This window comes from Salmo salar, chromosome 18 (genome assembly GCF_965601325.2).
Source record: "Salmo salar chromosome 18, fSalSal1, whole genome shotgun sequence".
Classification (NCBI taxonomy): Eukaryota; Metazoa; Chordata; class Actinopteri; order Salmoniformes; family Salmonidae; genus Salmo; species Salmo salar.
In genome coordinates this window covers 37723101-37737032 of record NC_138308.1, presented here as the reverse complement: position 1 = coordinate 37737032, position 13932 = coordinate 37723101, and positions in this window count along the sequence as shown.

Genomic DNA, 13932 nt, shown 5'->3' with positions numbered 1-13932 from the left:
GATAGAATGATGGAGAACAGTAGCTACACATCAGAGTGCTGTCTGCTGATAGAATGATGGAGCACAGTAGCTCCACAGCACTGCTGTCTGCTGATAGAATGATGGAGAACAGTAGCTCCACATCAGCGTGCTGTCTGCTGATAGAATGATGGAGAACAGTAGCTCCACTTCAGTCAGAGTGCTGTCTGCTGATAGAATGATGGAGAACAGTAGCTACACATCAGTCAGAGTGCTGTCTGCTGATAGAATGATGGAGAACAGTAGCTCCACATCACTGCTGTCTGCTGATAGAATGATGGAGAACAGTAGCTACACATCAGAGTGCTGTCTGCTGATAGAATGATGGAGAACAGTAGCTCCACATCACTGCTGTCTGCTGATAGAATGATGGAGAACAGTAGCTCCACATCAGTCAGAGTGCTGTCTGCTGATAGAATGATGGAGAACAGTAGCTCCACATCAGTCAGAGTGCTGTCTGCTGATAGAATGATGGAGAACAGTAGCTCCACATCAGTCAGAGTGCTGTCTGCTGATAGAATGATGGAGAACAGTAGCTCCACATCAGTCAGAGTGCTGTCTGCTGATAGAATGATGGAGAACAGTAGCTCCACATCAGCAGGTGCTGTCTGCTGATAGAATGATGGAGAACAGTAGCTCCACATCAGTCAGAGTGCTGTCTGCTGATAGAATGATGGAGAACAGTAGCTCCACATCAGCGTGCTGTCTGCTGATAGAATGATGGAGAACAGTAGCTCCACATCAGTCAGAGTGCTGTCTGCTGATAGAATGATGGAGAACAGTAGCTCCACATCAGCGTGCTGTCTGCTGATAGAATGATGGAGAACAGTAGCTACACATCGGTCAGAGTGCTGTCTGCTGATAGAATGATGGAGAACAGTAGCTCCACATCGGTCAGAGTGCTGTCTGCTGATAGAATGATGGAGAACAGTAGCTCCACATCAGAGTGCTGTCTGCTGATAGAATGATGGAGAACAGTAGCTCCACATCAGCAGTGCTGTCTGCTGATAGAATGATGGAGAACAGTAGCTCCACATCAGTCAGAGTGCTGTCTGCTGATAGAATGATGGAGAACAGTAGCTCCACATCAGTCAGAGTGCTGTCTGCTGATAGAATGATGGAGAACAGTAGCTCCACATCAGTCAGAGTGCTGTCTGCTGATAGAATGATGGAGAACAGTAGCTCCACATCACTGCTGTCTGCTGATAGAATGATGGAGAACAGTAGCAACACATCAGTCAGAGTCCTGTCTGCTGATAGAATGATGGAGAACAGTAGCTCCACATCGGTCAGAGTGCTGTCTGCTGATAGAATGATGGAGAACAGTAGCTCCACATCAGAATGCTGTCTGCTGATAGAATGATGGAGAACAGTAGCTCCACATCACTGCTGTCTTCTGATAGAATGATGGAGAACAGTAGCTCCACATCAGTCAGAGTGCTTTATGCTGATAGAATGATGGAGAACTGTAGCTCCACATCATTCAGAGCGCTGTCTGCTGATAGAATGATGGAGAACAGTAGCTCCACATCAGAGTGCTGTCTGCTGATAGAATGATGGAGAACAGTAGCTCCACATTCAGTCAGAGTGCTGTCTGCTGATAGAAGATGGAGAACAGTAGCTCCACATCAGTGAGAGTGCTGTCTGCTGATAGAATGATGGAGAACAGTAGCTCACACATCAGAGTGCTGTCTGCTGATAGAATGATGGAGAACAGTAGCTCCACATCACTGCTGTCTGCTGATAGAATGATGGAGAACAGTAGCTCCACATCAGTCAGAGTGCGTTCTGCTGATAGAATGATGGAGAACAGTAGCTCCACATCACTGCTGTCTGCTGATAGAATGATGGAGAACAGTAGCAACACATCGGTCAGAGTCCTGTCTGCTGATAGAATGATGGAGAACAGTAGCTCCACATCGGTCAGAGTGCTGTCTGCTGATAGAATGATGGAGAACAGTAGCTCCACATCAGAATGCTGTCTGCTGATAGAATGATGGAGAACAGTAGCTCCACATCACTGCTGTCTTCTGATAGAATGATGGAGAACAGTAGCTCCACATCAGTCAGAGTGCTGTCTGCTGATAGAATGATGGAGAACAGTAGCTCCACATCAGTCAGAGTGCTGTCTGCTGATAGAATGATGTAGAACAGTAGCTCCACATCAGTCAGAGTGATGTCTGCTGATAGAATGATGGAGAACCGTAGCTCCACATCAGTCAGAGTGCTGTCTGCTGACAGAAAGATGGAGAACAGTAGCTCCACATCAGTCAGAGTGCTGTCTGCTGACAGAAAGATGGAGAACAGTAGCTCCACATCAGTCAGAGTGCTGTCTGCTGATAGAATGATGGAGAAAAGTAGCTCAACATCAGAGTGCTGTCTGCTGATAGAATGATGGAGAACAGTAGCTCCACATCAGAGTGCTGTCTGCTGATAGAATGATGGAGAACAGTAGCTACACATCAGTCAGAGTGCTGTCTGCTGACAGAAAGATGGAGAACAGTAGCTCCACATCAGTCAGAGTGCTGTCTGCTGAAAGAATGATGAAGAACAGTAGCTCCACTTCAGTCAGAGAGCTGTCTGCTGATAGAATGATGGAGAACAGTAGCTCCACATTCAGTCAGAGTGCTGTCTGCTGATAGAATGATGGAGAACAGTAGCTCCACATCAGTCAGAGTGCTGTCTGCTGATAGAATGATGGAGAAGAGTAGCTCCACATCAGAGTGCTGTCTGCTGATAGAATGATGGAGAACATTAGCTCCACATCAGTCAGAGTGCTGTCTGCTGATAGAATGATGGAGAACAGTAGCTCCACATCACTGCTGTCTGCTGATAGAATGATGGAGAACAGTAGCTCCACTTCAGTCAGAGAGCTGTCTGCTGACAGAATGATGGAGAACAGTAGCTCCACATCAGTCAGAGTGCTGTCTGCTGATAGAATGATGGAGAACAGTAGCTCCACATCACTGCTGTCTGCTGATAGAATGATGGAGAACAGTAGCTCCACATCAGTCAGAGTGCTGTCTGCTGATAGAATGATGGAGAACATTAGCTCCACATCAGTCAGAGTGCTGTCTGCTGATAGAATGATGGAGAACAGTAGCTCCACATCACTGCTGTCTGCTGATAGAATGATGGAGAACAGTAGCAACACATCGGTCAGAGTCCTGTCTGCTGATAGAATGATGGAGAACAGTAGCTCCACATCAGTCAGAGTGCTGTCTGCTGATAGAATGATGGAGAACAGTAGCTCCACATCAGAGTGCTGTCTGCTGATAGAATGATGGAGAACAGTAGCTCCAATTCAGTCAGAGTGCTGTCTGCTGATAGAATGATGGAGAACAGTAGCTACACATCAGTCAGAGTGCTGTCTGCTAATAGAATGATGGAGAACAGTAGCTACACATCAGTCAGAGTGCTGTCTGCTGATAGAATGATGGAGAACAGTAGCTCCACATCAGTCAGAGTGCTGTCTGCTGACAGAAAGATGGAGAACAGTAGCTCCACATCAGTCAGAGTGCTGTCTGCTGATAGAATGATGAAGAACAGTAGCTCCACTTCAGTCAGAGAGCTGTCTGCTGATAGAATGATGGAGAACAGTAGCTCCACATTCAGTCAGAGTGCTGTCTGCTGATAGAATGATGGAGCACAGTAGCTCCACAGCACTGCTGTCTGCTGATAGAATGATGGAGAACAGTAGTTCCACATCACTGCTGTCTGCTGATAGAATGATGGAGAACAGTAGCTCCACTTCAGTCAGAGTGCTGTCTGCTGATAGAATGATGGAGAACAGTAGCTACACATCAGTCAGAGTGCTGTCTGCTGATAGAATGATGGAGAACAGTAGCTCCACATCACTGCTGTCTGCTGATAGAATGATGGAGAACAGTAGCTACACATCAGAGTGCTGTTTGCTGATAGAATGATGGAGAACAGTAGCTCCACATCACTGCTGTCTTCTGATAGAATGATGGAGAACAGTAGCTCCACATCAGTCAGAGTGCTGTCTGCTGATAGAATGATGGAGAACAGTAGCTCCACATCAGTCAGAGTGCTGTCTGCTGACAGAATGATGGAGAACAGTAGCTCCACATCAGTCAGAGTGCTGTCTGCTGATAGAATGATGGAGAACAGTAGCTACACATCAGTCAGAGTGCTTTATGCTGATAGAATGATGGAGAACAGTAGCTCCACATCAGTCAGAGTGCTGTCTGCTGATAGAATGATGAAGAACAGTAGCTCCACTTCAGTCAGAGAGCTGTCTGCTGATAGAATGATGGAGAACAGTAGCTCCACATTCAGTCAGAGTGCTGTCTGCTGATAGAATGGAGAACAGTAGCTCCACATCAGTGAGAGTGCTGTCTGCTGATAGAATGATGGAGAACAGTAGCTCCACATCAGAGTGCTGTCTGCTGATAGAATGATGGAGAACAGTAGCTCCACATCAGAGTGCTGTCTGCTGATAGAATGATGGAGAACAGTAGCTACACATCAGTGAGAGTGCTGTCTGCTGATAGAATGATGGAGAACAGTACCTCCACTTCAGTCAGAGTGCTGTCTGCTGATAGAATGATGGAGAACAGTAGCTCCACTTCAGTCAGAGAGCTGTCTGCTGATAGAATGATGGAGAACAGTAGCTACACATCAGAGTGCTGTCTGCTGATAGAATGATGGAGCACAGTAGCTCCACATCACTGCTGTCTGCTGATAGAATGATGGAGAACAGTAGCTACACATCAGAGTGCTGTCTGCTGATAGAATGATGGAGAACAGTAGCTCCACTTCAGTCAGAGAGCTGTCTGCTGACAGAATGATGGAGAACATTAGCTCCACATCAGTCAGAGTGCTGTCTGCTGATAGAATGATGGAGAACAGTAGCTCCACATCACTGCTGTCTGCTGATAGAATGATGGAGAACAGTAGCTCCACATCAGTCAGAGTGCTGTCTGCTGATAGAATGATGGAGAACAGTAGCTCCACATCACTGCTGTCTGCTGATAGAATGATGGAGAACAGTAGCAACACATCGGTCAGAGTCCTGTCTGCTGATAGAATGATGGAGAACAGTAGCTCCACATCGGTCAGAGTGCTGTCTGCTGATAGAATGATGGAGAACAGTAGCTCCACATCAGAATGCTGTCTGCTGATAGAATGATGGAGAACAGTAGCTCCACATCACTGCTGTCTTCTGATAGAATGATGGAGAACAGTAGCTCCACATCAGTCAGAGTGCTTTATGCTGATAGAATGATGGAGAACTGTAGCTCCACATCATTCAGAGCGCTGTCTGCTGATAGAATGATGGAGAACAGTAGCTCCACATCAGAGTGCTGTCTGCTGATAGAATGATGGAGAACAGTAGCTCCACATTCAGTCAGAGTGCTGTCTGCTGATAGAATGGAGAACAGTAGCTCCACATCAGTGAGAGTGCTGTCTGCTGATAGAATGATGGAGAACAGTAGCTCCACATCAGAGTGCTGTCTGCTGATAGAATGATGGAGAACAGTAGCTACACATCAGTGAGAGTGCTGTCTGCTGATAGAATGATGGAGAACAGTAGCTACACATCAGAGTGCTGTCTGCTGATAGAATGATGGAGCACAGTAGCTCCACATCACTGCTGTCTGCTGATAGAATGATGGAGAACAGTAGCTACACATCAGAGTGCTGTCTGCTGATAGAATGATGGAGAACAGTAGCTCCACTTCAGTCAGAGAGCTGTCTGCTGACAGAATGATGGAGAACATTAGCTCCACATCAGTCAGAGTGCTGTCTGCTGATAGAATGATGGAGAACAGTAGCTCCACATCACTGCTGTCTGCTGATAGAATGATGGAGAACAGTAGCTCCACATCAGTCAGAGTGCGTTCTGCTGATAGAATGATGGAGAACAGTAGCTCCACATCACTGCTGTCTGCTGATAGAATGATGGAGAACAGTAGCAACACATCGGTCAGAGTCCTGTCTGCTGATAGAATGATGGAGAACAGTAGCTCCACATCGGTCAGAGTGCTGTCTGCTGATAGAATGATGGAGAACAGTAGCTCCACATCAGACATGCTGTCTGTCTGATAGAATGATGGAGAACAGTAGCTCCACATCAGTCAGAGTGCTGTCTGCTGATAGAATGATGGAGAACAGTAGCTCCACATCAGTCAGAGTGCTGTCTGCTGATAGAATGATGTAGAACAGTAGCTCCACATCAGTCAGAGTGATGTCTGCTGATAGAATGATGGAGAACCGTAGCTCCACATCAGTCAGAGTGCTGTCTGCTGACAGAAAGATGGAGAACAGTAGCTCCACATCAGTCAGAGTGCTGTCTGCTGACAGAAAGATGGAGAACAGTAGCTCCACATCAGTCAGAGTGCTGTCTGCTGATAGAATGATGGAGAAAAGTAGCTCAACATCAGAGTGCTGTCTGCTGATAGAATGATGGAGAACAGTAGCTCCACATCAGAGTGCTGTCTGCTGATAGAATGATGGAGAACAGTAGCTACACATCAGTCAGAGTGCTGTCTGCTGACAGAAAGATGGAGAACAGTAGCTCCACATCAGTCAGAGTGCTGTCTGCTGAAAGAATGATGAAGAACAGTAGCTCCACTTCAGTCAGAGAGCTGTCTGCTGATAGAATGATGGAGAACAGTAGCTCCACATTCAGTCAGAGTGCTGTCTGCTGATAGAATGATGGAGAACAGTAGCTCCACATCAGTCAGAGTGCTGTCTGCTGATAGAATGATGGAGAAGAGTAGCTCCACATCAGAGTGCTGTCTGCTGATAGAATGATGGAGAACATTAGCTCCACATCAGTCAGAGTGCTGTCTGCTGATAGAATGATGGAGAACAGTAGCTCCACATCACTGCTGTCTGCTGATAGAATGATGGAGAACAGTAGCTCCACTTCAGTCAGAGAGCTGTCTGCTGACAGAATGATGGAGAACAGTAGCTCCACATCAGTCAGAGTGCTGTCTGCTGATAGAATGATGGAGAACAGTAGCTCCACATCACTGCTGTCTGCTGATAGAATGATGGAGAACAGTAGCTCCACATCAGTCAGAGTGCTGTCTGCTGATAGAATGATGGAGAACAGTAGCTCCACATCACTGCTGTCTGCTGATAGAATGATGGAGAACAGTAGCAACACATCGGTCAGAGTCCTGTCTGCTGATAGAATGATGGAGAACAGTAGCTCCACATCGGTCAGAGTGCTGTCTGCTGATAGAATGATGGAGAACAGTAGCTCCACATCAGAATGCTGTCTGCTGATAGAATGATGGAGAACAGTAGCTCCACATCACTGCTGTCTTCTGATAGAATGATGGAGAACAGTAGCTCCACATCAGTCAGAGTGCTTTATGCTGATAGAATGATGGAGAACTGTAGCTCCACATCATTCAGAGCGCTGTCTGCTGATAGAATGATGGAGAACAGTAGCTCCACATCAGAGTGCTGTCTGCTGATAGAATGATGGAGAACAGTAGCTCCACATTCAGTCAGAGTGCTGTCTGCTGATAGAATGGAGAACAGTAGCTCCACATCAGTGAGAGTGCTGTCTGCTGATAGAATGATGGAGAACAGTAGCTCCACATCAGAGTGCTGTCTGCTGATAGAATGATGGAGAACAGTAGCTACACATCAGTGAGAGTGCTGTCTGCTGATAGAATGATGGAGAACAGTAGCTACACATCAGAGTGCTGTCTGCTGATAGAATGATGGAGCACAGTAGCTCCACATCACTGCTGTCTGCTGATAGAATGATGGAGAACAGTAGCTACACATCAGAGTGCTGTCTGCTGATAGAATGATGGAGAACAGTAGCTCCACTTCAGTCAGAGAGCTGTCTGCTGACAGAATGATGGAGAACATTAGCTCCACATCAGTCAGAGTGCTGTCTGCTGATAGAATGATGGAGAACAGTAGCTCCACATCACTGCTGTCTGCTGATAGAATGATGGAGAACAGTAGCTCCACATCAGTCAGAGTGCGTTCTGCTGATAGAATGATGGAGAACAGTAGCTCCACATCACTGCTGTCTGCTGATAGAATGATGGAGAACAGTAGCAACACATCGGTCAGAGTCCTGTCTGCTGATAGAATGATGGAGAACAGTAGCTCCACATCGGTCAGAGTGCTGTCTGCTGATAGAATGATGGAGAACAGTAGCTCCACATCAGAATGCTGTCTGCTGATAGAATGATGGAGAACAGTAGCTCCACATCACTGCTGTCTTCTGATAGAATGATGGAGAACAGTAGCTCCACATCAGTCAGAGTGCTGTCTGCTGATAGAATGATGGAGAACAGTAGCTCCACATCAGTCAGAGTGCTGTCTGCTGATAGAATGATGTAGAACAGTAGCTCCACATCAGTCAGAGTGATGTCTGCTGATAGAATGATGGAGAACCGTAGCTCCACATCAGTCAGAGTGCTGTCTGCTGACAGAAAGATGGAGAACAGTAGCTCCACATCAGTCAGAGTGCTGTCTGCTGACAGAAAGATGGAGAACAGTAGCTCCACATCAGTCAGAGTGCTGTCTGCTGATAGAATGATGGAGAAAAGTAGCTCAACATCAGAGTGCTGTCTGCTGATAGAATGATGGAGAACAGTAGCTCCACATCAGAGTGCTGTCTGCTGATAGAATGATGGAGAACAGTAGCTACACATCAGTCAGAGTGCTGTCTGCTGACAGAAAGATGGAGAACAGTAGCTCCACATCAGTCAGAGTGCTGTCTGCTGAAAGAATGATGAAGAACAGTAGCTCCACTTCAGTCAGAGAGCTGTCTGCTGATAGAATGATGGAGAACAGTAGCTCCACATTCAGTCAGAGTGCTGTCTGCTGATAGAATGATGGAGAACAGTAGCTCCACATCAGTCAGAGTGCTGTCTGCTGATAGAATGATGGAGAAGAGTAGCTCCACATCAGAGTGCTGTCTGCTGATAGAATGATGGAGAACATTAGCTCCACATCAGTCAGAGTGCTGTCTGCTGATAGAATGATGGAGAACAGTAGCTCCACATCACTGCTGTCTGCTGATAGAATGATGGAGAACAGTAGCTCCACTTCAGTCAGAGAGCTGTCTGCTGACAGAATGATGGAGAACAGTAGCTCCACATCAGTCAGAGTGCTGTCTGCTGATAGAATGATGGAGAACAGTAGCTCCACATCACTGCTGTCTGCTGATAGAATGATGGAGAACAGTAGCTCCACATCAGTCAGAGTGCTGTCTGCTGATAGAATGATGGAGAACATTAGCTCCACATCAGTCAGAGTGCTGTCTGCTGATAGAATGATGGAGAACAGTAGCTCCACATCACTGCTGTCTGCTGATAGAATGATGGAGAACAGTAGCAACACATCGGTCAGAGTCCTGTCTGCTGATAGAATGATGGAGAACAGTAGCTCCACATCAGTCAGAGTGCTGTCTGCTGATAGAATGATGAAGAACAGTAGCTCCACTTCAGTCAGAGTGCTGTCTGCTGATAGAATGATGGAGAACAGTAGCTACACATCAGTCAGAGTGCTGTCTGCTGATAGAATGATGGAGAACAGTAGCTCCACATCAGAGTGCTGTCTGCTGATAGAATGATGGAGAACAGTAGCTCCAATTCAGTCAGAGTGCTGTCTGCTGATAGAATGATGGAGAACAGTAGCTACACATCAGTCAGAGTGCTGTCTGCTAATAGAATGATGGAGAACAGTAGCTACACATCAGTCAGAGTGCTGTCTGCTGATAGAATGATGGAGAACAGTAGCTACACATCAGTCAGAGTGCTGTCTGCTGACAGAAAGATGGAGAACAGTAGCTCCACATCAGTCAGAGTGCTGTCTGCTGATAGAATGATGAAGAACAGTAGCTCCACTTCAGTCAGAGAGCTGTCTGCTGATAGAATGATGGAGAACAGTAGCTCCACATTCAGTCAGAGTGCTGTCTGCTGATAGAATGATGGAGAACAGTAGCTACACATCAGAGTGCTGTCTGCTGATAGAATGATGGAGCACAGTAGCTCCACAGCACTGCTGTCTGCTGATAGAATGATGGAGAACAGTAGTTCCACATCACTGCTGTCTGCTGATAGAATGATGGAGAACAGTAGCTCCACTTCAGTCAGAGTGCTGTCTGCTGATAGAATGATGGAGAACAGTAGCTACACATCAGTCAGAGTGCTGTCTGCTGATAGAATGATGGAGAACAGTAGCTCCACATCACTGCTGTCTGCTGATAGAATGATGGAGAACAGTAGCTACACATCAGAGTGCTGTTTGCTGATAGAATGATGGAGAACAGTAGCTCCACATCACTGCTGTCTTCTGATAGAATGATGGAGAACAGTAGCTCCACATCAGTCAGAGTGCTGTCTGCTGACAGAATGATGGAGAACAGTAGCTCCACATCAGTCAGAGTGCTGTCTGCTGATAGAATGATGGAGAACAGTAGCTACACATCAGTCAGAGTGCTTTATGCTGATAGAATGATGGAGAACTGTAGCTCCACATCAGTCAGAGCGCTGTCTGCTGATAGAATGATGGAGAACAGTAGCTCCACATCAGAGTGCTGTCTGCTGATAGAATGATGGAGAACAGTAGCTCCACATCAGTCAGAGTGCTGTCTGCTGATAGAATGATGGAGAACAGTAGCTCCACATCACTGCTGTCTGCTGATAGAATGATGGAGAACAGTAGCTCCACATCAGTCAGAGTGCTGTCTGCTGATAGAATGATGGAGAACAGTAGCTCCACATCACTGCTGTCTGCTGATAGAATGATGGAGAACAGTAGCAACACATCGGTCAGAGTCCTGTCTGCTGATAGAATGATGGAGAACAGTAGCTCCACATCGGTCAGAGTGCTGTCTGCTGATAGAATGATGGAGAACAGTAGCTCCACATCAGAATGCTGTCTGCTGATAGAATGATGGAGAACAGTAGCTCCACATCACTGCTGTCTTCTGATAGAATGATGGAGAACAGTAGCTCCACATCAGTCAGAGTGCTGTCTGCTGATAGAATGATGGAGAACAGTAGCTCCACATCAGTCAGAGTGCTGTCTGCTGATAGAATGATGGAGAACAGTAGCTCCACATCAGTCAGAGTGCTGTCTGCTGATAGAATGATGGAGAACAGTAGCTCCACATCAGTCAGAGTGCTGTCTGCTGACAGAAAGATGGAGAACAGTAGCTCCACATCAGTCAGAGTGCTGTCTGCTGACAGAAAGATGGAGAACAGTAGCTCCACATCAGTCAGAGTGCTGTCTGCTGATAGAATGATGGAGAACAGTAGCTCCAACAGTAGCTCCACATCAGTCAGAGTGCTGTCTGCTGATAGAATGATGGAGAACAGTAGCTACACATCAGAGTGCTGTCTGCTGATAGAATGATGGAGAACAGTAGCTCCACTTCAGTCAGAGAGCTGTCTGCTGACAGAATGATGGAGAACAGTAGCTCCACATCAGTCAGAGTGCTGTCTGCTGATAGAATGATGGAGAACAGTAGCTCCACATCACTGCTGTCTGCTGATAGAATGATGGAGAACAGTAGCTCCACATCAGTCAGAGTGCTGTCTGCTGATAGAATGATGGAGAACAGTAGCTCCACATCACTGCTGTCTGCTGATAGAATGATGGAGAACAGTAGCAACACATCGGTCAGAGTCCTGTCTGCTGATAGAATGATGGAGAACAGTAGCTCCACATCGGTCAGAGTGCTGTCTGCTGATAGAATGATGGAGAACAGTAGCTCCACATCAGAATGCTGTCTGCTGATAGAATGATGGAGAACAGTAGCTCCACATCACTGCTGTCTTCTGATAGAATGATGGAGAACAGTAGCTCCACATCAGTCAGAGTGCTGTCTGCTGATAGAATGATGGAGAACAGTAGCTCCACATCAGTCAGAGTGCTGTCTGCTGATAGAATGATGGAGAACAGTAGCTCCACATCAGTCAGAGTGATGTCTGCTGATAGAATGATGGAGAACAGTAGCTCCACATCAGTCAGAGTGCTGTCTGCTGACAGAAAGATGGAGAACAGTAGCTCCACATCAGTCAGAGTGCTGTCTGCTGATAGAATGATGGAGAACAGTAGCTCCACATCAGCATCAGAGTGCTGTCTGCTGATAGAATGATGGAGAACAGTAGCTCCACTTCACGCTGTCTGCTGAAGAATGATGGAGAACAGTAGCTCCACATCAGTCAGAGTGCTGTCTGCTGATAGAATGATGGAGAACAGTAGCTCCACATCAGAGTGCTGTCTGCTGATAGAATGATGGAGAACAGTAGCTCCACATCAGTCAGAGTGCGTCTGCTGATAGAATGATGGAGAACAGTAGCTCCACATCACTGCTGTCTGCTGATAGAATGATGGAGAACAGTAGCTCCACATCAGTCAGAGTGCTGTCTGCTGATAGAATGATGGAGAACAGTAGCTCCACATCGGTCAGAGTGCTGTCTGCTGATAGAATGATGGAGAACAGTAGCTCCACATCAGAGTGCTGTCTGCTGATAGAATGATGGAGAACAGTAGCTCCACATCCTGCGCCGAGTGGGGCGGCCCCCGCAGAGTGCTGTCTGCTGATAGAATGGAGAACAGTAGCTCCACATCAGTGAGAGTGCTGTCTGCTGATAGAATGATGGAGAACAGTAGCTCCACATCAGAGTGCTGTCTGCTGATAGAATGATGGAGAACAGTAGCTACACATCAGTGAGAGTGCTGTCTGCTGATAGAATGATGGAGAACAGTAGCTACACATCAGAGTGCTGTCTGCTGATAGAATGATGGAGCACAGTAGCTCCACATCACTGCTGTCTGCTGATAGAATGATGGAGAACAGTAGCTACACATCAGAGTGCTGTCTGCTGATAGAATGATGGAGAACAGTAGCTCCACTTCAGTCAGAGAGCTGTCTGCTGACAGAATGATGGAGAACATTAGCTCCACATCAGTCAGAGTGCTGTCTGCTGATAGAATGATGGAGAACAGTAGCTCCACATCACTGCTGTCTGCTGATAGAATGATGGAGAACAGTAGCTCCACATCAGTCAGAGTGCGTTCTGCTGATAGAATGATGGAGAACAGTAGCTCCACATCACTGCTGTCTGCTGATAGAATGATGGAGAACAGTAGCAACACATCGGTCAGAGTCCTGTCTGCTGATAGAATGATGGAGAACAGTAGCTCCACATCGGTCAGAGTGCTGTCTGCTGATAGAATGATGGAGAACAGTAGCTCCACATCAGAATGCTGTCTGCTGATAGAATGATGGAGAACAGTAGCTCCACATCACTGCTGTCTTCTGATAGAATGATGGAGAACAGTAGCTCCACATCAGTCAGAGTGCTGTCTGCTGATAGAATGATGGAGAACAGTAGCTCCACATCAGTCAGAGTGCTGTCTGCTGATAGAATGATGTAGAACAGTAGCTCCACATCAGTCAGAGTGATGTCTGCTGATAGAATGATGGAGAACCGTAGCTCCACATCAGTCAGAGTGCTGTCTGCTGACAGAAAGATGGAGAACAGTAGCTCCACATCAGTCAGAGTGCTGTCTGCTGACAGAAAGATGGAGAACAGTAGCTCCACATCAGTCAGAGTGCTGTCTGCTGATAGAATGATGGAGAAAAGTAGCTCAACATCAGAGTGCTGTCTGCTGATAGAATGATGGAGAACAGTAGCTCCACATCAGAGTGCTGTCTGCTGATAGAATGATGGAGAACAGTAGCTACACATCAGTCAGAGTGCTGTCTGCTGACAGAAAGATGGAGAACAGTAGCTCCACATCAGTCAGAGTGCTGTCTGCTGAAAGAATGATGAAGAACAGTAGCTCCACTTCAGTCAGAGAGCTGTCTGCTGATAGAATGATGGAGAACAGTAGCTCCACATTCAGTCAGAGTGCTGTCTGCTGATAGAATGATGGAGAACAGTAGCT